General features: G+C 37.2%; 1 protein-coding gene and 1 long non-coding RNA gene across 4 annotated transcripts in view; one reads left to right on the forward strand and one right to left on the reverse strand.

The window, feature by feature from the left end:
• PTCHD4 (patched domain containing 4) overlaps positions 1-26,521 on the reverse strand; it is a 185,730-nt gene that overhangs the window by 96,716 nt on the left and 62,493 nt on the right. The gene's annotated exons all lie outside the window — the stretch shown is intronic.
• Positions 8,054-22,405, forward strand: LOC121029555 (uncharacterized). Its single transcript, XR_005789770.1, has 3 exons — positions 8,054-8,220; positions 17,191-17,238; positions 21,826-22,405. It is a non-coding gene; the product is annotated as an uncharacterized LOC121029555 (long non-coding RNA).

A 26,521-nucleotide genomic window follows, 5' to 3' on the forward strand; every position in this document is an offset into this window, starting at 1 on the left:
TGAATGAGTTTGGAAGGTTAAAAGCTAACTGCAACCTTATAAAAGAACATAAAGGGGAAGATCCAGCTAAGCCGTATTTATGATGCTCATAAACTATTGATAATAATTGTTGCTCTTTTAAGCTGGTAAGTCTTGGGGTAATTTGTTACGCATCCGATAACAAAAACATATATTTATAGAATTTTACAGCATTATCTTTGAACAATATGATTATGATAATGAGAATGACATCTTTTCAATTCTGCTTCATTGTATACTTTGAAGTTTTTCTATGAGTAGCATATTTTATTTCTGTCACCAGAAAAAAACACCCTTATATTGAAGGAGAACAAAAAGTAAAGTTAACAAAGTAAGTATCCTTTGGCTAATGGCTAATAATTTTAGAACTTCCATGCCCCCTCAAGTAACATGATGAAGCCTATGAGGGGAAAACTGCTTTGGCCCTCCACATTGAGAACAACTGTGTCATGTGACCTGGGGAACTTCCAAAACTACACTTTCCTTTACGTAATGAATTTACTGATAGAACTAGCAACAGGAAAATTAAGAAATGATTAAAGTTGGCCTCATTGCTGCCTCATCCCTCTTCCTCCTCTTCCTCTTCTTCCTTCTCTTTCTCTACCTCTCCCCTCTCTCCTCACCCCACCTCCTCCTTTCCTTCTTGTCTTTTTTTTCTTTTGAGTTTTTTTGTGTTTTGTAGAACCTCCTTTACTAATTCGGTTGGAGGCTTGGTGCCCTTATATTCCTTTCCGTTTCTGCTAATAAAATTCTACCACTGCTACTCCTACTGCTACTCATAGTTCTTTCTCTACTACCACCCCCCACACCTGTCCTCTACAGAGCACCACTAAACTGCCAAGAAGCACTATGACTTGGTGGTCAAGAGCTTTCTGCTTGAGTGTCAGCTTTGCCCTATCACTTAGTATGTCTTCTGGGAAAGTAACTTACACTCTCTAGATTGCAATTCCATCGGATCAATATGAGGATGACAATAGTGTCTACTTCATAGTTTGAGTATTAAATCAGTTAATTCATTTAGAACAGTGGCACATAAAGGCTAACTAAATGTTAACATTCATTATGATTACTGATTCGTATTCATGATTGACAGATTTCTAATCATGGTAATAATAGCTACCGGTTATTTAATCCTTCCTATTTTTCAGGTATCATGGCAAACACTTTACATACGATTTCTCATTTATCCCACACAACAATTATCACACTGTTATACACATTATTATCACAATGATGGCTAAGCTAACTAGGGCCAAGTAACGTTAGGTAACTCATCCAGCAAGAACAATGGGACAATAAAGTCAGGATTCAATACTGGATTTTTCCATGTTTCTTCAAGTGTGGGAGGTGTTACACCTAAAGGTGTACTTTAGGAAGTACACAGGCTCATCTATTGTTGTTGTTGTTGTGGCTGTATCAATATTCTAATGCACTTGGAAATAACCACAATATTCTATTCATGTTTACATTCTTATCACAAATATTAACCTTGAGCTTACTAACATCAAAATATAAACTCTTATATAGATGGTAGTCAAAAATATTATCACCCAGTAAAAGAAGCCTTCTACCAAAAATGACTATATGAGTCTATTTCCATGAGGTTCTGGAAAAGGCAAAACAAATACATGGTGAGATATAATTTGACTAGTTGTTATATCTGAGGGCTAAGTGTGGGGGTAAGGATTATGGGAAGGGGTATGAGGGAGTTTGCTGGGGGGATAAAATGTTGGGGTTAATTTTTTCTCAAAAGTTAATGAATAATATAACTAAGATTTGTGCATTTATTGTATATAAATTTTATCTCACCAGAAACAATAAGCGGTAAACAACACTGAACTCTAGTAAATGGCATACACCCTTTAGGGATGAAGTATAAAATGCACCAAAAATAAGATGGTTGATATAGATAGAGGATGGATAGATAGGTGAATGGCTATGTGATAAAGAAGTGTGGTAAAGGTCAATTATAAAATCCAGGTGGTAGGTATAGTTCTTTCACTTTTTTGGTATGTTTTCAAATGTTCATAATAAAAAAGCAGCAAAAAGTAAGCTCTTAATGACAGAAATGTGCAGGGTTTTTATTGCCTAGTAAGCAAAGTATGTTAGATATTCAAGAACTTCACTCTGTATTTCTAAATCTGTATGTGTGTGTATGTGTGTGTGTCTGTACAGATTTAGAAATATAGAGTGAAATATGTATCTATGGATATCTATAGATATATAGACATATTGGAGAAAAGAGTTATCTTTAAGTAAAGCACTATAGAAATCTAAAATCTTCTAAGTTCATATTTCCTATAAGTTTATAAAATCAATCACTACCATTTATATAATTCTCATGGCTGTATTTTTGAAAAGAATAAATGGAATTTTACTTATTAAATCTGCTCTCTTCCAGGAAGTGATATTATATTTAAAGACAATAGTCTTGTTTATACTGACTTTTAAAATATACTGTATCTTTATCATTCTTCAACGTGGACACATCAATACACCTGATTCTTTTAGGACCAGACCAGTAAGTGTATCTGCTTATATTCAACATATTCCATGCACAAAATCCAAAGTGTTTCCACACAATATCTTTACAAATCACATGCATGTTAAACCATGAAAGGTAAATAATTCTATTTTTATGTATAAAAAATTAAAACATGAAGGAAGATGATTTCCTACAGTACTTATATAGAATAAGGATAAACCCATGATCCTTAGACCACAGAACTACATTTTTGTATTCCTGTGTTGGAATGCTACAATTTTTATTTATCATGGAAAAATCCATTGCATGGTATATTTGGATAGCTACATTCAAAACTTCATATTCCTTTCTTCTTTCTCTGTGTTCTTAATCCCACTTAAAAAGTTTTAACCCTTATTTTTTCATAACTGCTCATCTTGCATAAAATTTAAAAATACCCTCTATTCTTCAGTGAATTTTCAAAGAAATGAGATTTGATTATATAAAGGATTATTTAAACATGTTTTACATACACTTGTCTCATATCAATGACAATTACTGAATTATTTTGGTAACTGAGTGCAATGTCCTCATATTGTTTTCTTTAAATAAGTTCCTCAAAATAAATGACTAAACTTCAGGGGTGCCTGGGTGGCTGAGTTGGTTAAGTGTCCCACTTTTGATTTTGGCTCAGGTCATGATCTCATGGTTCATGAGACTGAGCCCTGTGTTGCGCTCTGTGCTGGCAGTGTGGAGCCTGCTTGGGATTCTGTCTCTACCTATCTGTTCCTTCCCCACTTGCTCTCTCTCTCTCTTTTTCTCAAAATAAATAAACATTAAAAAAAATAAATTACTAAACTTCATATGGAATTCTGTTTATGCCTATAAAGTTTGTAGATAACCTTCTAAGTAAAAATGATAAAAATTATGGAAATGAAGGTATTAGGTCACTATTTTTTTTTAATTTCATGTTTCAACAGTAAGCACTATCTATGTATTGCCCACTATGAAAGACAAGAGGTACACATAATTCTTTCCTGCTCCCCAATTTTGCTATTATACTTTTTTTTTACATTTTTAAGATTTATAATAGTTTCATTCTATTCTATGTCTGTAATTCTCAGAATTGGTAATTTTGTTCTATATTTAAGTAGCTTTATCATGGTTTCGCCTTTCCGAGTTTTTATTTTGATTCCTTTTTTAAATGACATTTTATAAAAGAGCTTCTTTTTTCGAGGGGACGTATGTGCTATATTCCCTGAGCTATTACACACAGGAGATCATCTATCTTTGTTCTTAATGCCTGAAGGACAATTGGGGTAATTATGAATATTTTATTTCTGTTCCATATTCCTCTATTTTTCCTCAATCACAGCTTATCATTATGTTGATGCTTTTGTCTCCATTTCAATCATCCTCTCTCTAATTACTTTCCTATTTTTGTTTTTTTATTTCCTTTTGTATGATTTATTCAAGTCTGTGCTCTATGTTTCTAAATGTGTTTTCATTCTTTTATATTTTATATTTTGTTGCTTTCAAAGTAGCCCATCTCTCTGAAAATGGTTTGATTTATTTCCTTCAATTATTTTCCCCTGAGCTCTGCCAGTTTATTTTTCCTCTTTTTGCTGCCTCTTCAGTTTTTCTGTTTTCTTTTGTGTCTATTTTCCACATTTTTGTAATCCCTAGAAAAGTCATGGTGTTTGCGTCTTCTATGGAGAATGTTTTGAGGTTTCTCCATTTTCTGGGATAAATTTCTCTTTGGGCAAACTTTTCTAATCTTCAGTTTGCTTATATTCTTTCCTCCTTCATTTTGTGTGCTGGTGTCTCTCTAGTTATGGCACGCAGGTGATTCTGTCTGGAGCAGCTATTGCTGAATTCTGAGGGGACGGTAGCCAAAGTGAGGTGGGTTTGCCTTCAAGTTTCCGTTTGGGTTGGCCATCTGGGACTCACCCTCACAGAATCCTCTGCATCCTCTATCCTGGTCACGCATCTCCATTTAGCTTTGACATTCAAGAATAGCGCTATAAATTGTCAATAAATGCGTTATTGGAAACATATTTGCATGAGTAATGTTTCTCAATAAATATATTTAGACATTGATAATTACTATTGATTTCATCATTAATGATGGCTGCAAAAATTCAAGGATCCCTGCTTTTCTGTATATGAAATTAAATATTAGATATATTTATTTAAGGGTAACTTTATATTAAACATAATTCTTTCAGATAGGAAAGTCTATTTCATATAAAGGTTCAGTGCGGAACAATAAATACTTGAAGAAAGTACATATATGAGTATGGTTTCAGAAGCTATTTGCCAATGATTATGCATCCAAAAGGAAAATAGGGGCGCTTGGGTGGCTCAGCTGGTTAAGCGTCGGACTCTTGATCTTGGCTGAGGTCATGATCTCACAATTTGTGAGTTTGAGCCCATTGTCAGGTTTTGTGCTTGTGGCGTGGAGCCTGCTTGGGATTCTGTCTCCCTCTCTCTCTGCCCTTCCCCTGCTCACTCTCGATCTCTCTTTCAAAATAAATAAAAAATAAAAACTTAAAAAAAGGAAAATGTTAGTATGATTTCATATTAATATTATGATATATGCGATCATGTTGTGTATGATTAAATACCACACATAGGATTTAGTGTATAGCTTAGGACACAGGTAATTTGTCAGAATTGCACCCATGATCTAAAATAAAATAGATGTGCAATATAACTTAAGTTGGAGAAGTTTCAAATGTAGGGAAAACAATTACATAATTTATAAATCAGGATTTTCTTTAAGCTTGTGACTAAAGGCACATTTTCGTATCTTCTCTTATGGTAGTTTTTCCCTACGACTTTAATATGAGTATAGGGTTAACTCAGTTCTTTGCAATGTATAATGTATAATATGGGAATTATAAATTGTAAATGTATAATATGGAATTTCAAACAAAAGTTTGACCATTTCAATACATTTTCATTTATTTATGAGAACTGAGTTTTATTCATAAAGCATAATGTATCTTTTCATATGACTCTTTGGAATTATTCTCAGAACCTTCTTATTGACTGCTGCCTTCTTTACGTATGCTCCTATTTTTAGTGCTTCTTCAAACTGACATAGTTAAAAGAATTATCATGCTGATAGGATTGGCTCTTTATGCCTTAAGTAAAAATTGCAAAAGGGCACATGGGAAAAAACAAAGAACATTTTAAAAACCTATAAACGGTACAAGGACGGACATCAGGACATATGGAACTGAGTAGAATAACTAGCTAGAATGGTCTAATATTTTTGGATAGTAATAAAATGATTAGCAGTAACAAAGCGTATGCGTAGATAACAAGACACTGTATGAAAGCCACTTATTTAGTCAAAATATTTTTAGCATTATAAAGTTAGAAATATGTAAAAGTAGAGGAAGAATAATTTATGATATAATTATTCCCATTCAACTTTCTCATCTTAGAAGAAATCCTTCATTTAATGGAGGGTGAAAAAACTAGTTTTAATTAAATAAGAGTCATGCTGATTCAATTGCTATTTATGTTGTATATCCATAGTCAGATAACTTTTTATTGCTGTGCTCTATTTTTCACTGTTCACTTAAGACATAGAAAGCCTAACATTTCAAAGATTTTCATTCAAATACATTGATATTTTTAGTAATATGCATGGAGTCTATATTGCCAAAAAACCCTGTGATGACATTATTTTATACTGAAGTGAGTTTTTCTTTTTCAAATGTTGTTTGCTTTTTTGGCTTGTTTGGTTTTTCAGTATCCAAAGTATTTCTGAATAGAGGCCAAATCAGCCGTGCATCATGGTATAAATTTCAGTCTATATTGAACTGGGTAATTGAATGTGTGTATGTGTATATAATTAATGTATTAAAATCATTTAATATTACGTATATTTTTCCTTTTTTCTGATGGCACGGATGTCGGCGTTTTGAGAGAATCTAGTAGACAGTATTAATTTTGTTTACAGAACTCAATCAGTCTGATAGTTAGCTACCCACAAAGACACGGAGAGTCAATATGCTTAGTGGAGAGCTTTGGCGAGCCAGAGTTTCTGTGTTTATGCTGTAGCACCTTCACATATTAGCCAATACGACCTTTGGCCAATTATTAAAACTCTCAGTGTTTTGATCTATAAAAAAAAAGTTCCTTTAATGGGTTATCGGGAGGATTTAAGTACATTAAACCTGTAAATTACTATCATGGGGACATTCTAAGGTGCTGAATACAGTTTAATTATTATTCGATCCCTTTGGTTCATTTTCCTGGCTCCCTGACCATGCAGTTTGGCTTGCAGAAGTGTCTTACATGGGTAGTGCATTTTTCAACACTAAATTTCAATGCTTTTTGGCAGTGTATATATCCTATAATGACAAATCCTCAGCATTCTCTACTTTCCTATATCTACTGCACATACCAAGTGTAAGCAGCCTTTCTATGAGGCATTTGAGTTCAGAGTCTCTGGTAAAAGGATTTATATGTGCTGCTCTTAACTGTCTTCATCTGACTTCCAAGAATTTCTTTATACCCTACCATTCTCAGATCATTCGATCCCATTTTCTCTCAACCTGGTCTAATCAAATTAGAACCCAGAGCCCTCCAAGGGATGATATTTTGGAACTGTAAGCTCTAAGAAGCACCATAAACATTATTTGTTTCCTTTCATAATGGATATCCAGTTGTAGGCTAAGATCACCAAAATAGTTTAGTAATACAGTGGTTAGTATCCTCTCGACATTCTGCACTTGACATAAGAATAAGTCCTTGCAAAGGAAAATCATTGGTTTAAGTTCACACTTTATACTGGAAATGTGGTGGTGTCACACTCTGGATAAAGCCTGTTTTTCTTAAGTCTATTTATTTATTTATTTATTTATTTATTTATTTTGTGAGAGAGAGAAGAGAGAGGGAGAAAGGCAGAATCCCAAGCAGACTCTGAGCTATCAGCACAGAGCCTGATGTGGGGCTCTATCCCATGAACCATGAGATTATGACCTGAGCCAAAATCAAGAGTTGGATACTTAAGTGACTAAGCCACCCAGGCACCTGGATAAATCATTCTATCGCACCTTGCATTCTGAAGAATTTTGCTTCTACATTCAAATTAAAGTCCTCATAGTTGTAAACACTTCCCTTTCAGAAGGAAATGCCAATGTTTCAAAAGTAGTCATTGGTCTGTAGTAAAAGAAAGTTTGAAAAGGTTTTGTATTTAAATATTATCTATTGAATTGGAAATTTAAGATAATAAGCAAATTGCTACCTAAGAAATTATGTGAGAAGCAAATCTGGATCAGAAGATAGTTAATATGAATATTAAATATACAACACATACATATCAAGCAAATATTCAAATGATGATGGCTTAAATACTGCCCAGAATAATATCCAGGAATTAAATGTGCTACTGCAGCTGCTTCTGATTCCTCATTTTACAGGATGGTTATTCAGATTAACCTACTAGCTGAAAATTAGAAAATAAAGGATAAAAAATGAAGCTTTTCATCCAAAAATCAATGAACAGCCACAAATATAATGGAGAACCTTAAGGACAAATTTTGGGGGCCATACTGAACCTAAAGTAATAAGCAGAAATTCATAGGGATTCCATTTCTTCCTTGAGGGTTTTATTTAATTATTATTAATATTTTTTTACAGTATTGCACCCTTGGGCTTCAAGTCAGCAGCCTGAAAGGATGAGAGGTGACAAAGGTCTGCTCCATGGGCTAGGAAAGGTGAGATGTCTTATTGAGACACCTTCTTCATCTCAAGCTGGGACCTCAGAGGCCACAGATTCAGAGCAGTGACACACCAGAACTAACCCCCACCTCTCACTTCAAGTCACAGAACATTTTAGAGAAGACTCTATCTGTGCTGAGCACAGCAGGAGAAAAATAAAAGGGAAAAAGTATCTTAAAAGTTGTGTGTATGGGCACCTGGGTGGCTCAGTCGGTTAAGCTTCTGACTCTTGATTTTGGCTGAGGTCATGATCTCACAGTTTGTGGTATTGAGCACCAAGTTGGGCTTTGCAGTGACAGCACGAAACCTTTGGGATTCATTTGGGATTCTCTCTCTCTCTCTCTCTCTCTCTCTCAAAATAAATAAATAAACCTTAAAAAAAATGTTGTGTTTAATGGATGGGTCATTGTGTACATTTACAGACTGGACATCATAGTCTGGGTAGAGCAGGGAACCTTAGGCTATGAATTACATTTGAGATGGTTTCCAATTACTAGTGCCCTCAGGTGCCAGACAGAGACAAATAACCACAGAGACCTTTTAGAAGAAAGAATACCAACATAGGAATCTGAAAACACCCATGATTTTTTTTTTTTCAAGAATCTTGCCTACCACACACTCATACAACTAGGCACACAAGAAAACAAGGTGATTGACTTAAGACCTGCACAAATAACAGACAGCAGAAGAGGGATAGAGACCTCAGATAACAGAATGTTTATAAAAAGTTTAGATTATGCTTCCTGTGTTAAAATGTATATGGTCTTGAAAGTATATTCAGATAATAGTAAACAGCTGTAGACAATAGGAGACTCAAAAAAGAATTAAATCGAACTTTTAGACATTTAAAAAAATCTAATACTAAACATTAAAAAAAAATAATGGGTATCTTAGAATAGCTTAGGTGTAGTGTTTTAGTCCACTGAGGCCACTATCACAAAAAATACCATAAGCTGGATGGCTTATAAGCCACAAACATTTATTTCTTACAACTCCGGAGGTGGGGAAGTCCAAGATCATGGCACTGGCACATTGGGTGTCTGGTGAGAACCACTTCCTGGTTCACAGGTGGCCCCTTTTCATTGTGTTCCTCACATGATAGAGGGGATGAATAAGTTCTCTGAGGTGTCTGTGATAAGAGAACTAATAGCAGCCATGAGGACCCTGCCTCCTACCCCTGGTAATAATGGTAACATTGACCATTACTGTGGGGGTTAAGATGTCAATATATGAATTAGCAGGGACACAAACATTCAGACCGAGCATTCAGCAAAAGGGAACATTAGTAAACTGTCTTATCAAACAGAGGACAATATTTAGAATGTAGCACAGAGAGACAAAGGGAAAATACAAAAAGGAAGGTGAGGGACATGCCAATTATAACATATGTTTGTGGAGTTCAAGAGAAAGAAAAAAGAATAAAATAAAAATAGTATTTAAATAGATAAAGGCTGACAGGTTTTCAGAATCTATAAAAGACAGTAATCCATGAAATCATGAGGTTCAGTAAATTGTCAGTGAGATAAATACAAAGAAAGCCACATATTGACATATCCGAATGAAACTGCAGAAAACCAAAGACAACAAAATCTTAAAAGCAGTGAGGAGAAAAAAACAATGGAATAAAGATGATGGAGAATCATCATTTTCAGTGTAATGCAATAACTTCCTACCCAGCAAAAATAACTTTCAAATATGAGGGGAAAAACAAAAAACTGAGAGAGTTTTTCTACCAACAGAACATCTCTCAATGCATTAAGCAATTTCTGTTAGAAAGAAGAAAGGGATTTCAGATTTAAAAAAAATTAAGATGCAAGAAGAAACAATAATAATAAAATAGCAGGTAAGTATGTGGGTAAAAGTAAAAGACCATGAACTATATAAAGAAAAAATGATAATGTCCAGTGAGTTTACATAATAGCATCAAAATTAAAGTGCTGGACAGCAATAACATGTAAGTTAGGAGGGGTCTCAATAGAGTTCATGTGATCTCCTTTTTTATATAAGGAAGACAAATGAAGCTACTGATAAATTTTACATTTTGGTAAATGAAGTATGACTATACTCTGATTTCTAGAGGAATCACAATATTAGAAGTTTCAAAGTGGCAAGTGGAATGAAATGAAGTAATAAAATATATTATTTCATTTCAAAAGGTGGTCAAAAAGGGAGCAAATATATACATATATATGGGTAGAAACATATGGGCCATATGGGACAAATATAAAACACAAATAAAATGGTAGATTTAAACCTGAAAATTTCTGAAATTGTATTAAAAAGACTGAAGGGACTAAGTTCTCCAGCTAAAGGACAAAAATCGTTAAGCTGAAGAATATCCACATTTAACTATATGCAATTTACAAGACACATGAGGAAGTCTGAAAAAAACAGAAATGTTGATACTGAAAGAATAGAAAAACATATGTAACAAATATGAGCAAAAGATTCTGATGAGCTATCTTAATATCAGAAAATAGGCTTTAAAGCAAAAACCATTTCTAGGGATGGAAAATCAGCTCATACTGATAAAATATCTGGTTCACCAAGAATATACAATAATATATATTTGTATACACATTGTAACATAGGTGAAACCAAAAAGAAAAGCTAAGAGCTCATTACCTTAAAAGTCAGGATAATGGTTATAAGGTGGGGTACGAGTGATTAAAAAGAGAAACTCAAGAGGCTTTTGGAATGCTAGTTTTTAATCTGAGCAGTAATCACACCAGTGTTAACATATAACTGTTAGAAAAAACAGTACATATACAGGTTTATATAATTTCTCCATATATGGAAATTCCTGATTTATTAAATGAAAAAGCAGACTGCGGGGCGCCTGGCTGGCTCAGTCAGAAGAGCATATGACTCTTGATCTCAGGATCATGAGTTTGAGCCCTACGCTGGGTACACAGATTACTTAAACAAATAAAGAAGAAGAGGAAGAAGAAAAGCAGACTGCATGACAATATATAGAGAGATGTTTTGTTTTATAAATCTACATATTTATCTACCTACAGACACAGAGATATAGTCAAAGGTATAGTTGAAATTTTTATCAGTTATCTCTGGATGGTGGTTGTACACTTTCTTTCTCTTTTCCTATAATATGCATTGTTTTTGCAATAAGGAAAAATGAATAAAAAAAATTTACCACTCAGGAATATTAAGTAACATTTCTAGAGAGAAGAGAGGTTGGTAGAAGGATGTGTATCAACCTTGAAAATGGAAAAAGAATAGCTTTGTGGAAAATGAGACATAGATGCTCAATGAGAAGGAAATACTTGGAAAGCAGCAATACTGAAAAGGACTTTAGGATGAGTATGGACAGCAAATTAGATAGAAGCTTGCAGTGTAATGTGCCAGGAATGAGCGCCAATGCTATTTTCAGTTGCAAAAGCACAAGCACCATGGCACAAAACAAGGACAGGAAGCCTCTTTTTATATATATTTGGAAAATCTGACTATAAGGCAACAATTCTATATCAAGCTACTTTTAGCTTAGACTAGGGACAAGGAAGAAAATAACCACCATGACCTAAAAATGATCACAGGGATATGGAACTCTCGAATGAAATAATTTCTCATTCTTGCTTCATAGAGGGCAAAGCCTCTATTAATGCCAGCCCCAAGTTTTACCAAGGTAAAAACATGTATGTTTGAAAATTCTTCTTTAGGGTCTTTCTTAAAAGAGACATATCAAAATAGCCATGAAAGATATAAAAATAAATCTGCATGGGAAACTCGTATGCCTCAAGACTTCAACTTGTTGGAGAAAGCAAAGTACAAGAATTATAAAAGTAGGAGAAATGAATCGTGACACAAGACTGGCATTTAAATGGAGATACAATGCACACTCACTGTCCAAAGGAAATTGTGAGGTTAAGATGTCCAAAATGGCCAAATATGGCAGATATCTAGCTATCTAATGACAACCAAGTTCAGATGGGCAATGCAGACTGCTCCTAGATCCACTGATGGTCAGGAATTGGTTGGTAGAGAGTAAAATCCAGTACCCTTGAAGAAGACGATTTGTTGGCAAGAATTAGCCAGCAAACTAAGGGAAGCAGATGGACTTCAGGGTAGGACTTCAGATCCACTAAGATATTGGATGGCTGTATGATATCTAGCAAGAGACGGAGAAGCTCGGAAGGATATAGCAATCCCTTAGACAGTATAAATACAAAAACCTTAATTGAGAGACTTACTTACAAACCTATGGTCAGAGCCAAAAACCAGGGATGTTGAGGTATCTAGAGACGAGCACGAGCAGGAAGTTGTTATTACTTTTAAGCCTAAAGGAATAAAGGGAGGAAATAGTACTACCGGGGTCTAGTAACAGTTGTAGATATGGAGTGGCTGCCTGTCGGAGGATGAAGTTGTCAGAGAAATACTGTCAAAGCAGAGAAGGAAGAAGGAAAGAAAGACCTTGACCTCTTTCTCTTTCTGCCCTACTATCTCCTGGTGATGCCTCTTACTGGCCAAACTCAACACAAAGCAAGGTGCCAAGGGAGCCTTGGTGGAGCAATCTACAAAAATTAGCCTTCTAGAACAAAGATCAAAGAAGAGAAGGATAGAGAAGAAAATGTGTTGGTGATGATAGGGAGGGAAAACAGAAAGTAACCAGCACAAGTGCTATGTGAGGAACCCAGGGTGGTGGCCAGTTATATACAGGGGGCCAATATGGCAGAGCTGGCCTTTACTGAGTCAGTCCAAAAATAATTTTAAATTACTTCCTATATTGTGGTAGGCCCATTACTAGTCACTGAAGATAAAAACAGTAAGTTGATCCTTTCTCTTAAAAAAAATTTTTTTTAATGTTTATTTATTTTTGAGAGAGATAGACACAGAGCAAAAGTGGGGGAGGGGCAGAGAGAGAGAGGGAGACACAGACTCCAAAGCAGGCTCCAGGCTCTGAGCTGTCAGCACACAGACAGACATGGGGCTCGAACCCACGAGCCACGAGATCACGACCTGAGCTGAAGTCGGACGCTTACACGACTGAGCCACCCAGGCGCCCCAGATCCTTTCTCTCTTTTGTAAAGTTCATTTATTTACTTTAAGACAGAGAGAGAGAGAGAGAGAGAGAGAGAGAGAGAGAGAACATGTGTGCATGCACACGTGGTAGGGGCAGAGAAAGAGAGAGAGGGAGAGAGAAAAGAGAATCCCAAGCAGGCTCTGCACCATTAGCACAGAGCCCGATGAGGGGCGCAAACTTGTGAACCATGAGACCATGACTTGAGCCAAAATCGAGAGCCAGACATTTAACTGAGCCACCCAGGCATCCTGAAGTTGAAACTTTTCTAATGAAGGCTTTGCAGTCTAGTATAGAATTGAAGACAGGCATGTAAACAAGGGCACAGAGAAGGCAAAAAAGAAAACCAGTCACTCTTGGGTTTGGAAGTCAGTAAAAAATGCCATAGAGCAACAAACATTAAAGGCTTGAAATTCAGAACAAGGGAGATATAGAAAGAAATTTCTGGAGAAAGGAACATCATGAGACAGGAAATGGCCTTGTGTGTTTGGATATACAGCAGTTTCATTTTGGTCAGAGAAAACAATGTGAAGAGATTGGAATTGGAAGTTCATAGAGACGAAGCCCATGGACTTCCTTTGACAGACATCTCTCCCTTGGCCAGACTGCTCTAGAAACACAGCAGTGCTAAGCTATGCAAGTAGATGGTATGTTGGTAATGGCGTTTGAGTAGGATGAAAGAATAAAGAAATTCTCACATAATGTGCTACTGATTTAGGGTTTTCATCTTTCAGGATAAGATTAGGAAGAATTAGCAGAATGGGCAAAGGGATAAACAGACTGGAATAAATAACACAACCAAAAAGAAAAATATCATAGAAAGTTCCCAGTGGAAACAGAAGGGATGAACTTCAAATACGTGGAAAACATAAAAAGATGGGGACTGTCTGAGAATTAAACTTATTTGATCAATAAATAATCTAAGAAGAAAGAATGTCTTCTAGTCCCAACAGAAACACTATTGACTTAGTGCATTTATTAACATAGTCAGTGATATGGAGTCATTGTATAGATAAAGCTTATCAACCAAAGGAGATAGCCAGCATAGAATGATAACATCTAACAATGAATCTGTATTGTGTACATAAAACTTTTTAGGCAAGAAAGACACCAAATCTGGAAGGACAGAGTGGGCAATTTGGCTGCATTCAAATTCATCAGATATCATTTTTTCATTTATGCTCATCACAAAGCCTTTTGAGTAATAATTGGTCTTTTTCATATATCTTAAGGAAGCCTTGTTATGTGGTATACTAGACCATTTTTTGGAAAGGTTACCAGAACAGAGCTGTTGGCCATTATCTCTTTCCAACTTAGTAAATGGGACCCTTTCTTTGAGAGTCTAGTTTGCCACTGTGCCTTTACGATACAATTTTTTGACCTGTAAGACAGACAGTCTAACCTAACCCTAGGATACAGTGAAGTTACAAATAATTCTACCCTTTGGAGTCTCTTTGCAGTCTTGCTCAGTTTCCTCTGGCAACCATGAAACCTCATTGCCTCCATCCCTTTGGATTTTCTGTATCTTAAAAATAGGTTAACTTGTCTACAGGAGCGAATGTTAAAGTCTTAAGTAGAAATCACACTTCTAGAAATATTTCAATAAAATAACTACAGCAAGCATGTAGATATAACAGTTGATCAAAGCACAGCCACCCAGGCTGTAAAATAAATTTAGTTCATCTCAAGTTCAGTTTCTGCCTTCCATTACGTTATGAAGGAGGAGAACGGTAGAGAACCGGCAGTTTTCAAACATTTGTTGGTTTGTTTTTTGATCCACAGGAATTTCTCCACAAACTAAATCTTTATGGTAACTTGCCATGTAAAAAATACCAGAGTGAAATTCATGGGCAGAAGCAGAGAGGAATAGCCAGAAATTCTGCTGGCTCAATTCTTTCCAAGGCCCATAGTCCTAATGCCTCCCAAGGAGTCCTCGGGGCTCAGTTTGAGAACAGACAACAGAGTCAAGGAATCTGGGAGAAAAAAAAAAATTAAGTAATACAGGTTTTGATCTTGGCTTCAAAACATACTTGAGAATCGCTCTGGTGACTTTTATTTCCTTATTTAGTAGAAACAGGTGCCCACGTATCTCTGGGAAAATAAGGAAGTCATCTTTATGATAAAATGGCCATGGGAATATTTTTAGGTTGCATGAAGCACCCAAACAAATAATAAGACATTTAGACTAAACTCTTATATTTGGAGATCCAAAATCCCTTCATTACATAACCATTTTCAATGGCTTTGTTTAAAGATCATTATTCCCAGAATTTTAAAAGAACACATGGAATTTCATACATAGATATCCATTTCTAAAACAATTAAGCTTTATCTTTGCTGTGAGCTAGGAATTAAAGTCATTCATTCAAGAAATAATTATTGAGCACTTATTATTTCTGAAACATTGTGCCAACACAGTCAAGTACGTGAAGTTGCCCTGACCCTTGACCAACACAGTGGAAAGGAAGGGAAAGGGGACAGAGTTATAGAGTAAATCCATTAATTTATTGTTGAGTGTTATAATGAGTCCTTATTATAGTCATCACAGTCACTCCCAAAAATCTACAAATTAGGTGCCCTTAGTAGTCTTTCTTTGTGTGTGTATAGGTGATCTCCACTGGTTTTCATTCAGTGAGATGAGCCATGTAATGTGTTTCTCCCATCTCCTTCCCCCCCCCACCCCCGCTAAAAAGTAGCTTAACCTGTGAAAATTAGTAATGGGAAACCCCACTAAAATGGAGCCAGAAGGTTTCTGCGAGGAGAGCTCTCAAACCTTGCTATTCTTAGTCAATTGCAGACCCAAGAGGAAGAAGTGGACTTGACTATGCACATGGGCACAACTTTACTATCCCAGCTAAAGGAAGAAATGCTTGCCTTATCTGCCCCTCTGCCATAGCTAAGCCAATGAAAAGTCACCATGCTTTCAACTCCTAGTTTACTCCAATGGACTGTAGTTTCTAACAGCCTTCCCAACTTACAATTTTCTCCTTCAGGAGCATACCTTTCCTTTGTTTCCAGGATTTGTCTATGGTTTTGCCATAGGTTGTTTGTCCAGGATTACAATTCTCTTTTATTCCTGAATAAGCCCATCCATTGCTGGTAAGATAAATAGTAGTTTTTCTTTTTTAAGGCTGAAAAACCTATTCTTGTACCCACTTCTTTCTGACAAAATTGTCTCCTTTTTTTTGGTGTATATCATTGACTATTATGGTTATACTCCATGCTTTTTATTATGTATTCTCAAATACCATTAGCAAATTTTCTTAACTAATACTTTACTGATTTATATTATTAAATACAATATTTAATTTAGGATGGAGGCACCTAGGTGGCTCAGTTGGTTAAGTGTCTCACTCTTGATTTCTGCTCAGGTCATGATCTCACGGTTGGTAGGATAGAACCCCACGTTGGGCTCTGTCCTGATAGCATGGAGCCTGCTTGGGATTCCCTCTCTCCCTCTCCCCCACTCACTCTCTCTATCTGTCTAACTCAAAATAAAGAAATAAACTTTTAAAAAATATTTAATTTAGGATGTAAACAATTACTGGAAATATCACTGGCCAGGACATAGTCTTATTTGATTTAGGCCAAGTCAGGAAGCACTAGAAAAAAAATGGCAGCATCTTCTTCATATTAAATTCAAACTCAGCATTATAATTTCTCTAAAGGTACACAGTAGGATCTAGAAGATGAAGCTGAAATAACAGTTTTGCCTTGGTCTGGGTGAAGGCATTGCTCTGTCATTACAAAAGAAATCAGCCACTATGACATATATTGGATGCACACATAAACCATAGTGTTCCAGGAAGGCAGGTGGGAATCAATGCATAGGGATTCTTCAATTCTTAGAAGCCTAAGGGTCTCCACTAGCATCCTCAAATCAATACAGGAATTATCTCATCCTTCTCTGCTAATTGTCTTTTTTGGTTAGATGCCTGGGTATGAAAATACTGGCTTGGGAAAGAATTGAATCTAGAAGGTAAGTGTCCAGTTTTTAAATGACTTTTTTTTCCTGGATAGGGCTTTGTTTTTCCTCAGAAAAGTAATGGCATAAGCCTTAAAGCATTTCCACCATTCAAGTTTCAAGTTAAATTGCAGCATTTACCCTGATACAACACTGCAGAAAATCCCAATCTGGTTGGTAGCCGCCGCTTTCGGGCACTAGGGATATTTTTTTCTTGGAATGTTTTGTCATGACAGTTAGGTCAACTTCAGTTAATGAGGATCGTTCAGATTGCTTGTGTTAGAGATGTATTTGAGGAAGGCTTTGGAAGTCCATGCTGGAGACGCGATAGTACCTGACATCGTAATAGTTCTACCATGTGCTGAATAAATTTATCTTTCACAATTCCCTAGCTGCTTAATTACTCAAGACTGATTGCTACCTGATTCAAGAGGTAAAAAGCAAGAGCAGAGTGGATTAAGCAGCATGAGGTATATTTACAAATCTTTCCATTTTAAGTGTCTAAACTAGCATCAGCTACCCTTGAGATAAACAGTATCACCAAAATGAGTCCATATGCTTCTCACCCTGAGTAAAATTGTGTTATATAATAGTACTCTTCCTCATTCCAAACCTCCAACTATCACTGGAGGAAGCTTGTTTGCAGTAAAAAGTGCAATATGGAGGTGGATTCCAAAGAAAATGTAGAATCTTAAGGAGTCAGGATATAATTACTACTAATGTTGGACAGTGCTATACAATAAAAAGTACATGCTACCTGAAATGCTTGGCATAAAATTCAACTTCTTACTTGTTATGCCAAAAATCTGTTCCCTTCCCGCCTCCTTTAAAAGGTCTACAAAAACCAGCTAGTGAGACGATGTTTTAACTTATTAGAAACTTACGTCTCAGAATATCCATCCCAAAGCTACAAAAGAACAGACATCAATATCAGAAAATCAGAACTAGGGGCGCCTGGGTGGCGCAGTCGGTTAAGCGTCCGACTTCAGCCAGGTCACGATCTCGCGGTCCGTGAGTTCGAGCCCCGTGTCGGGCTCTGGGCTGATGGCTCCGAGCCTGGAGCCTGTTTCCGATTCTGTGTCTCCCTCTCTCTCTGCCCCTCCCCCATTCATGCTCTGTCTCTCTCTGTCCCAAAAATAAATAAACGTTGAAAAAAAAAATTTTTTTAAAAAGAAAATCAGAACTAAAGAAAAACAGAAGAAAAATAGGGACATTAAGATACCCAAACTAAAAACAGCCAAGAGTTCAGACTTTTCTTCCTCTATGAACGTTAACGGCCACAAGAGTCATTGATAAGTCAATGTTTGCAAAATGCCTACTATGGGCACTTTGGAGTAGACATTAGAAAAGATGCCAAGTAGACCCAGTCTAGCCCCCAGTGAACCCCAAACCCAGAAAATAACATGCCATATAGCCTAAGTGTCAAATAAAAGATTCACTGATTAAAGAATAAAGGTGGAAGGGATGTTAAAGACAAATCAGTCCAACTTCCTCACGGTATGAAAGAGAAAACAGGGGAGGCCCATAAGAGGTGGGACTAAACTGGAATCCCAAATCTTCTGATCCCAAGCCATAAACAAGGCCATCGGCCAACCCTTTCCCAAAGGAAGTAACAGTTTCTTACCAAAAGCAAGGTGGCTGCAATTAATATGGCTGGGAAAGAGCTCCAACTGAACATTCTTGATGTCATAATAATAGGCCCTGTCTCTCCCAGCAATGAGTTACTTTGGGGAGGCTTTCGATGGCTTAATGATCCCATGTAAAACAGGTCCTGTGGCAAAAGCAACTTACTGAGAAATATTTCCAAAACCATAACATAATCATTAAAAAACTTTAGCCAACTCTCAAATCTTAGAGGGCCCATTACGTGCTAAACACTGCTATTTCTGGTCTAGGGAAACAGCAGTGCCCAGGAAGTAACACCTTAAATGCCTGGCAAAACCCTCCCCTTCCGAAGTACTGATCCTGGCTTCAGCAGAACTAACCAAGAGAAGCAGCTACATATGTTTCTGATGAGTTCTCCCAGTGGCCTCCCCATCAATAAATCCTCACTTATCACCATGATCTGTTTAAGATACTAGCCCAACAAAGTTTGTAGAGTGTTTTTCTAAAAATTTTGACCGGGGCCCACATTATGAAAAACATCTTCCACTGGGATCTGTTATACACATATGTATTATACTGAAACTAAAGTATTGCTACAATGATACTTTACTATGTGCAATACCTTCTGCTATTTCCTATTTCTTTCTATTTTCTTTCCTTCTCCTTAAGTGAAACATAAATGTGGATCATGATATGTTAAACTGACCTAGTGACTCGAATAGAGCATAACTCATTTGGGAAACACTGAGAGACCATTCATTCATTAATTCCACATTAATTTTTAAGGCCTATTCCAGGCCAAGTACTGTTTGAAGTACTAGAAAACAATGGGAATGGAACAATGAAAATTTATGTTCTTTCGGGGCTTATATTCCATTGCTGGGAGATAGAAAATGAACAAGTCCAAAGGCAAATTGTATTGTATAGTAGATACTGATGAGCTCTAAGGAGAAAACTGAAGCAGAGAGGAAGACCAGAAGGTGAGGGTGCTTGTGGTTTGGGATAGAGTGGCCAGGGGAGTCCCCACTAAGAAGGTGATATTTGCATTAAAAGCTGCAGGAGGTAAGGAAACAAGTCTGCAGGTATCTGAGGAAGAGCTTTCCAGGTATAGAGAGAGAGACGGGCTGAACCTGGGGCCAGAGGGACAACAGATGTCAGTCTTGTTGGGACTTTGGAAATCACTGAATGTTTGTATCCATTGAATTTGGTTTAGATGGGAAGCTAGTATAGGATTTTGAGCAGGTGAGTGATATGATCTGACTTACAATGTAACAGAACGACTTTGCCCAGTGAGACCATTGGTACGGCCATCGAGCCATACCCTTCCCCTCACAGAGCAATCACAGAGGCCCACGATTCCCAGGTCTGGGAACTGTCATTCCTATACAGTTCTGTATAACCCCCTATCTGACCATCTTCTCATCTTTCCCACCTTCCCCCTCCCCTCTGGAACGCATTCCTGTCATCACTAAGATTCCTTACCTCCAGAATCTCTTCCCCAAATATAACCTTTAGCTTCTTGCTCTAACGAAAGCTGGCCATCCCCCGAGGACACTGCTTTCCTGGCTGTCTCCATTGGAGGCCTCTTTGTTCTCCTATTCCTCTTGTGTTATCGGACCTGAAAGTGTTATAGGTGCTGTCCTCTACCGCATGGGAAGTCAAAGATGTTGTTCATCTTCCTTAAAAACACTTACTCTTTTGAAGGTAGGCCACGTAGTATGCAACTTATTCCTTTTTTTAAAAAAAATTATTATTATTCATTTACAAACCTCAGGATCAGTCTCTCTCATTTGCTAAAGATTTAACATAGGACTCAATGTGTCAGTGGCCATCACAACCCTTGTCATAATTTTTCATGACTTCAGATTCCACAGAGAAAATCCCTTCTATACTCAGGTCCTTTGAACTCATAATGTCTTCAATCCTACATTTGTCTCCCAGCTCAAAATGATCAAGTCATGGTCATTTTCATTAGTAATAATCTCTTCTCAAGACCTTGATACCATGCATCTCTAGAATCCATCTCTTTCTTTTCCAGCTCACTCCCATTATGATTGCGTGGCAGATCTCTGTTTCCAAAGATGGCCAGAACGGTCGCTCCCATTCCACCTGTTCTTCTGCAATGTGACTCCGCCTCTCTCTCAACTCTCTGCCACTCTCTGAAGTGGTACAGTCCCACTGCCGTCCTCTTGAACCTGAGCTAGCTTTTCTGAATGGCATGCGGTCAACAGGATATGGCTGATGTGATGCTATGCAACTTCTGTGACCAGGTCAGCCCTGCAGTTTTGCCTTGCTCTCTTGCAATACGTTTTTCTTGGAGCCCGAGTCGCCAGATTAGAAACCTGACTACCTTGAGAACACCATGCTGGAGAGGACACATTTAGAGGCCATCTTCAAAATTCTAGGCTGAGGGGCTCCTTCAGAAATCCCAAACTTGGTACCAGCCATGTGAGCAAAGAAAGCATCTTAGAAGTGGTTGTTTTAGCCCCAGCCGTCCCAGCCCTTGGACATTCAAGTGACCCTGAGCCGAGGCTCTAGACATTGTAGAGATGGGAGAAATTGACCTCACTGTACTCTTTCTAAATTACTGACCTTCAAAACCCATGAACATAATAAAATGGTTGTTTTGTACTACGAAGTCTTGTGGTATTTGTTATACAGCAATCGATAACCAGAATAGACTCCAACCTCAAACAATTTTCTGACCTCACAGAAAATCCTAGTATTTTGACCCTATCACTTTTTTGCTATGATGATGATGGGAAGTAAATCCTCATTGCCCTTATTGTTTGACTTAATTTATATGAGAGAGACAGTTAATAATTCATTAAATAATCCATTTACTCTCCTACATTTTCCATACTTCCTTTAGCTACGTTATGGCCATGTGTCTAGTTCTGGCCAATAGAATATGATGAGAAATAACTATCAATTCACGCGCAAGGCAGTTATAAGTTGGTGTGGTTTCCCTAACTATTCTCTTTTCTGTGTACACAGCTGGGACCACAAACTCTGAGAAGACAAGATGTTGCATGACAGAGGCAACATCTCGACCCCTGAATTTCTGCTGGAGGAAGAGTTCCCAAAGAAAGCTTCCTGATCCACACTAAACTGTAGTATGAGCAAGAAATCAATCTTTGTTGTGTTAATCCAACTAGATTTAAGGCATTATTTGTTATTGCAACATGGTTAGTTGACCCTAACTAGTAAAATTTTCATGATCTGTCATTATAGTCATTCTTCTGCATACACTATAAACCTTCTTTTTTTTCCCCCCTGTAAGGTTTTCTCCAATTAAATTCATGTCATTGCTTACTCAACCCCTCCCCCAAGCAGCTATATATGGCTGGAGGTGGGGCACTGACTCAGCAACAATGCCAATTGATTTCTTTTCTAAATCCGTAAACGCGAACTTCAAGTGGTTCCTTGTGCTTCTTAGCTGTTCACCTAGCTTTTTTTTCTTTAATTTATTCTCCAATTTCCAAAGCCACTCTTTCAAAATCTCTTCACTTTCCTCAAATCAACACCTCCTCTCCCAAATTTATTCTCAGCTGATAACTTGCTTCATATTTTACTGACAAAGTTGAAGCCACAGAAGAGAATTTCCACACACTCCCACCCCCACATGTACCAATCTATCTGGATCTGTCCATATATTTTGCTTTCTCTTTTCTTAACCGGAGATGAGCTGTCTGTGCTCTTATATAAAGCCCATGACTCTAGTTGTGTTCTGAATCCAGGCCCATCTCTCCTACTCAATGACATTGCTTCTGCAATTTCTTCCTATCTTTGCTTTACTATGAAGCTTTCTGTACTGCGCATCCCAATTAGCGTACAATCATTGTTTCTCTGTGATGTAACACTCCTTGGAAAAATTATCATTACTCACTGTCTTCGCTTCTTATGCTCCAAGCTCTACTCAACCTCTTTGTTACTCGCAGCACGCCTCCAAAGCAATTCTTGTCAAAGTCACCACTGACCTTCAAGTTGCTAAGTCAAATGACCAAGTCTCAGTTCTCATTGGACACAACTTCTTAGCAGCTTTTGAAACAGTTGATGTCTAGCTTTTTCAGGAAACACCTTCTTTACTTGGCTGCTGGGACACTATTTTTTGATTCTCCTGCCATCTCACTGCCTGATCCTTCTTAATGTCATTTTTCTACATCATCTTCATTTTCCCAATCTCTGAGCATTGGAAAGCTTCAGGGCTCAGATCTTAGACTTCTATTTTCTATCTATATTTATCTTTCCAGTTGATCTTGTCAGATCTCATGGCTTTTATTATCAGCTATGCCATGATAAGTCCAAAATTTATATTTCCAGCTCCAACTTACTGATTTTACTTCTGAACCTGATCTACATACTGCCTTAGCCCACATTTTTCCCACTTGGATGCTTCATAGGTATATCTAACTTACCAGATAGAAGAGTAAATCCCTAAAGTTTTCCTCTACCACTGATTCCTTCCATAATCTCCTTATGACAATAAATAGTAAATGCTTTCTATTAATTATTCAGTCCTCAAAGATTGGGGTCATCCTTGACTCTTCTTTTTCTTACATACCACATCCAATCCTGCAGCAAATCTTGTCAATTCTATTTTCAAATATACATCCTGAGTCGAATCCCTTTTTACCACTGTCCCTGTTCTCATGGTATTTCAAGTCACCACCATTATATCCCATAAATTTTTGTGATAACCTCTTACACAGTCTCCCTATAACCATTCTCGATCCACTGCAGACTAATTTTCACACTGTAGCCAAAGATGCCTTTAGAACGTAAGTCAGGTCATACTCTAATGTCTCAAATGCTTCAGATAGCTTTCCATCTAAAGTATTCTCAGTGCCCTACATGATCTGGCTCTTCACAATTTTCCTAACTCCATCTCATAATACTCAGACAGTTGTCCACTCTGCTCCAGCCACACTCCCTTTCTTGCTGTTCCTCAACTTTACCAAGAGAAGTCCATCTAAAAGACTGCATTTATAATTGGCTTTGTCAGAGACGCTCTTCTCAGGTTGCCACATGGATACTTCTTTACTTCATTTAGCTCTCTACTTCAATTTCTTTCTTTTTGTTTTTTTAGAAAGTCTTTTCTCTTACCACTTATGCTCTTTATCCCTTATCCTGCTTTATTTTTGCACTTTATAGCACTTATCTTATTTGTTTATTGTCAGATGTCTCCCCTTTGCAGGCCAACAATGTAAGATCCATGTGGGCAATAACTTGATCAGTTCTGTTCAGTGCCTTTTACTCTAGAATCCAAAAATACCTGGAACATAGTAGGTGCTCAATAGATATTTGAATCCATTAATAAACAAATGAACATGGAGCTCATGAACATGGAATTTTGAGCATGGAGTTTTAGATGATGAATGAAGTCTTGTAGATGGAAATGCTGGCTTCCCCTGAACAAAACAAGTCAGGTACATGTGTCCATCATCTTTACTCACTATCTTCGCTACCTATTTTTTAAGCTCTATTGAACTTTAAATTAGTCTCAGTACTGCCACAAAGCAGCTCTTGTCAAAATCACAAATGACTAAAGTAAGACTCCTGGCGTATAAAACGAATTCAGGATAGATCGCAAAAATAACAGTGAAGCAAGGCTACTAATGTCTTTGGCAATTATCCACAGAAGATCAGCAAGGAGCCAGGTTGGTACCTGTATGCAATATTAGCCCATATTTCTCCTTCCAGAAAGAGGAAACACATTCACACAAAGCAAATGAAGTAAAAAAAAAAAAAAAAAAAAAAAAGGCTGACAATGAGTTATAAATTAAATTAGTGACATTCTTATTGCTTTATGTTTGCATAGAGAAAAAATGTTAAGCTGGAGTTAAATAGGGTCATTTTAGTCATAATAGGTCATTCCAGAGGTCATATATATGCCTATGATCATCTTTTATAAACCTAAATCTGGAACATACAATTTGAGAGACACGAATTTACTTACAGACAAAATATAAAAATTGGTACAGGTTTAAAAAATGCAGGATGGGGGTGCTTGGGTGGCTCTGGCTCAGTCAGTTGAGCGACTGACTCTTGATTTTGACTCAAGTCATGATCTCAGGGTCATGGGACTGAGCCCCCTGTTGGGCTCCATGTAGAACACGGATCCTGCTTAAGATTTTCTCTCTCTCTCTCTCTCTCTCTCTCTCTTCCTCTCTCTCTCTCTCTCTCTCCTCTCTGCCCCTCTCCCTTGCTCGTACTCTCTTTGTCAAAAAAAAAATGGCAGGATATAAAAGTACAGTACATGTGCCTCTTAAATGGCACCAGGGATATTAAGTGGATGAATGATCAGAAAAAAGAACAAGGCAGGAGCAGTCTAGAAGGAAGACACGTGGTCAAAAACAAGGTAGCTGAAGAGCAGAACATCATAAGTGACATATTCAGCTTCAGGGATAAGTTCTAATGAACACAAAAGGTTTGAATCTTGAGGCACAGTGGAGTGAATATTCACTACCTCAGATAAATCCTTGTGGGAAGATAGGATTAGAAATAAAAGTTTGCCAGAAGAGTTGGGCTTCTTTGCCTTACACCCAACTAACTTCATAGTATGCAGTTTGGATACCATATACAATGTGATCAATCAAAGGACTATTTTCAACCAATGCCACGTGTACCCCTAGAAGATATAGATCTGCCAAACTGAACTTACTGATGCTCAATAGCACATTCCACCTCATCACCTTCATGGAGTTGTGCTCTGAATGCAAGGTTGTGGTTTTTCTATCTAAAGCCTTTCTCTCTCTCTCTCTCTCTTTCATATGTACACACACACACACACGCACACACGCACACACACACACACTAGAAGTCAACAAAGGAGAATGGAGATTAGAGGTTGGAAGATAACGCATACCTTACATGACATTAGAAAGGAATGGTTAAAGGAATGATCTACCTTCAATAGAAAATGAAATAAATAGGGGTGCCTGGGTGGCTCAGTCTGTTGAGTGTCTGACTCTTGATTTCGACTCAGGTCATGATCTTGCAGTTGGTAGTTTGAGCCCCACATTGGGCTCTGTGCTGACAGTGCAGAGTCTGCTTGGGATTCTCTCTCTCCCTTTCTCTGTCCTTCCCTTGCTCTCTCCCTCTCTCTCTCTCTCTCTCTCAATATAAATAAATAACTTTAAAAAAGAAAGAAAATGAAATGAATAATATTGTAGGACCTTCAAAATTTGAGATTGAAAAGCCCAAACCCTTCATTTAATATATGAAGAACTGGGACAAAGTTAAATAAAACATACAAAGTTAGTGGAAAAATTAGAATGAAAGCCCATATTTCCTAGCCCTGTAGGATATTCCTTTCATTTTGCTAGTTCTTGATTTTGGTATCTTTATCATTATGGATCATTTTACAAACAGAACAAAGCACAACCAACAAACTCCCTCTTGATGGAAAAGATATCTGAAATAAGTATTTATTGGTAGGTTTATTGTAGTTATGTTTTCAGAACATACCAAAAAAGTTTACTTCAGAACATTTTAAGGATTGAATTCTATGTATCCTGATGAGTAACCATTCACCAGGCTTCTTAGAGTCTGCATCTACACTGTCCAGAGTTGAGTTATGATCTTAAAGAACACTGAGAGAGGAAAAAAAAGTGTGAAAAGTATGTGTTTCAGGGTCTGGGCATTTGCTTCAGTGCTATGGCTTTACATGTTATTATTTCCTTAAGGAATG

This window comes from Herpailurus yagouaroundi, unplaced genomic scaffold (assembly GCF_014898765.1).
Source record: "Herpailurus yagouaroundi ecotype Mexico unplaced genomic scaffold, PumYag 139, whole genome shotgun sequence".
NCBI classification, from domain to species: Eukaryota; Metazoa; Chordata; class Mammalia; order Carnivora; family Felidae; genus Herpailurus; species Herpailurus yagouaroundi.